The 2,377-nt window shown below is 37.8% G+C and overlaps 1 long non-coding RNA gene across 1 annotated transcript; it reads right to left on the reverse strand.

Annotated features, from left to right (window-relative positions):
* Positions 1 to 245: 245 nt before the first annotated feature.
* LOC108350922 (uncharacterized) lies at positions 246 to 1,019 on the reverse strand. Its single transcript, XR_001837869.3, has 2 exons — positions 914 to 1,019; positions 246 to 585 (listed from the first exon to the last, which is right to left on the reverse strand). It is a non-coding gene; the product is annotated as an uncharacterized LOC108350922 (long non-coding RNA).
* Between the last annotated feature and the right edge of the window lie 1,358 nt (positions 1,020 to 2,377).

Genomic DNA, 2,377 nt, shown 5'->3' on the forward strand with positions numbered 1-2,377 from the left:
GACCTTGATTTATTTCACTAAGCTGAAAAGACTCTCCTAGGTTAGGCACTATTCCCTAGGCACAGCACACTGAATTATTCAAAAATGGAGAAAGATGAGTATAACTATACATACTTGATTGATTACTTTCTTTTCTTGACTACAGGTATAAGATGAACACATGCGTCAACTTTCTATCACCTTAAATTCCCTGCAATGATGCGCTGTAACCTGGAATTGTGAATTAAAATCATTTTTTTCCTAAGTTGCTTTTTTCCAGGTATTTTATCACAGCAATAGGAGCTAAGACAAATAGTTTGGCTAAGTGTCCCAAAAACTCATGAGTTAAAGCATGGTCACCAACCGACAGGAAATGCTAAGGAAATGCTAAAACTATAGTAGGTAGAGTCTAGTAGGAGAAGTTAGGTTATTGGGAATGCATACTAAGTGGGAATACTGAGATGTCATTCTTCCCGTTTCTCTCTTCTTCTCAGCTACTACATGATGAATAGTTTTCTCCGCCACATGCTTCCCATAGTGATGGATCACACTATCATGTGTCCAAAGGACATGGGACCAAACGATCACAAACTGAGCCTTCTAAACCTATAAGACAAAATAAATTATCCTGGTTCATGAACTACCTTTCCTAAACCTGCAGCTTCTTCCCTTCAGCTTCGATTTCCTCAACCTACCACCATTATCAGACCCACATGTCTAATTCCAGACCTTTAACCTTCTTTGTTTGCATTGTTTGCTCAGTCTTTTCATCCCCATGCTCATCTACCTGCCACTTCACAAGCCTAGTTTCAGACTGCATCCATCCCACACACTTTTCTTAGTATATTTCTCATTCCCTTTCTCATTCTTTCCTATACCTTCCCATTTTTCCCTGCCTGTATCCATCTGCACACTCATATGATTAGCTACAGACCTGTAGTTAGGAAGCCATCTTTCCCTGGTCCAATTAAACAGCACATCCACCAGCTTTTCCTTGCCTCAACTCAGGTTACACATCCCATGGACTATACACATCCCAGTCAAAAGGATGCCAGATTATGACATCACAAACAAACAGCCAAACTGCTGAAAACACTAGTTGAAGCAATAAGAGAGAGAGAAGGAGATCAAAGGGATACAAATTTAAAGTATACTTTTAGCTTTGTATAGAAACACATAAGCCCAGCGTAACTAAAACAATCCTGAGTGATAAAAGAACTGCTGGAGCTGTCACCATCCCAAAACTCAAATTGTGCTTCATAGCTGTAATAATAAAAATGGCATTGCATTGGCACAAACATAGATATGTTGATAAATGGAATTTAAATTGAAGACACCTGATTTATTTGACAAAGTAGCAAGAAATACACACTGGAAAAAAAGACAACATCTTCAAAAATGGTGCTCATAAATCCATATTTATCACCCTGCACAAAATTTTAAATGGACCAAGGATAGATCAATGTAGACCAGGTACCATAAATCTGCCACAGGATGTAAAAATTGTGATTCTTATGTCGAAGTTAACATGGCATGTCAAAAGGCAAATCATCAAAAGGCAAGCCATCTGTCTAGTGTCTCATTACTATAGAAATTTTCTATAGATAAACCCAGTCAATATTTTATCTTCTGTCCTTGCACCTATAATAGATCATTTGGTCCCTTTTATGACCTTTAGTTATCAGATAATGGTTTTACAACCAGTCCAGAAAGAAATGTTTGACTGTAAATCCATAACATGCCTGCTTTCTATCTTAGTACAATTAACTTGGGACACATGAGGACTTGCAGAGCCTTAATTGCAGCCCTTTTTATAAAGCATTCAATAATGACTAGTATAAATTTAGAAGTTTTATACAATCACTACTAGAAATTAAGAAATAATCTATTTGTCTATATAACATCCTTACAAAAGAATACATCTTCATTGGTCTGCAGAAAATCTCTCCAATAGCACCCTATTACCCAAGAATTGTTATATTAATATAAAATGACAGGAAGGACATATCAGTAGTAAGAATCAATCCTGAAGGGGTTGGGGATTTAGCTCAGTGGTAGAGCGCTTGCCTAGCAAGTGCAAGGCCCTGGGTTCAGTCCCCAGCCCCCCCCCCCCAAAAAAAGAATCAATCCTGAGATAAAAACTCTCAGGTCTTACTTCCAAGAGCTCATCCATTACAGACCATGAAAAGGCAGTGGACCATCTCAGCAAAGTCATCTGCTAGTCTTAACCTTTCTAGATTGCTCCTGACAGACACTTAAAAGTACTTCTTAAAGTGTGTACATATATGAATGAAATTTAAATGGAATAACCAAGTAAACGAGGAGAAAAAGCTCTAACTGGACTTTTCTCACCAACAAATGAAATCTGCCATGCCAGAAGTGAGTTACATACTTGAGT

This window comes from Rattus norvegicus, chromosome 5 (genome assembly GCF_036323735.1).
Source record: "Rattus norvegicus strain BN/NHsdMcwi chromosome 5, GRCr8, whole genome shotgun sequence".
Lineage (NCBI taxonomy): Eukaryota > Metazoa > Chordata > Mammalia > Rodentia > Muridae > Rattus > Rattus norvegicus.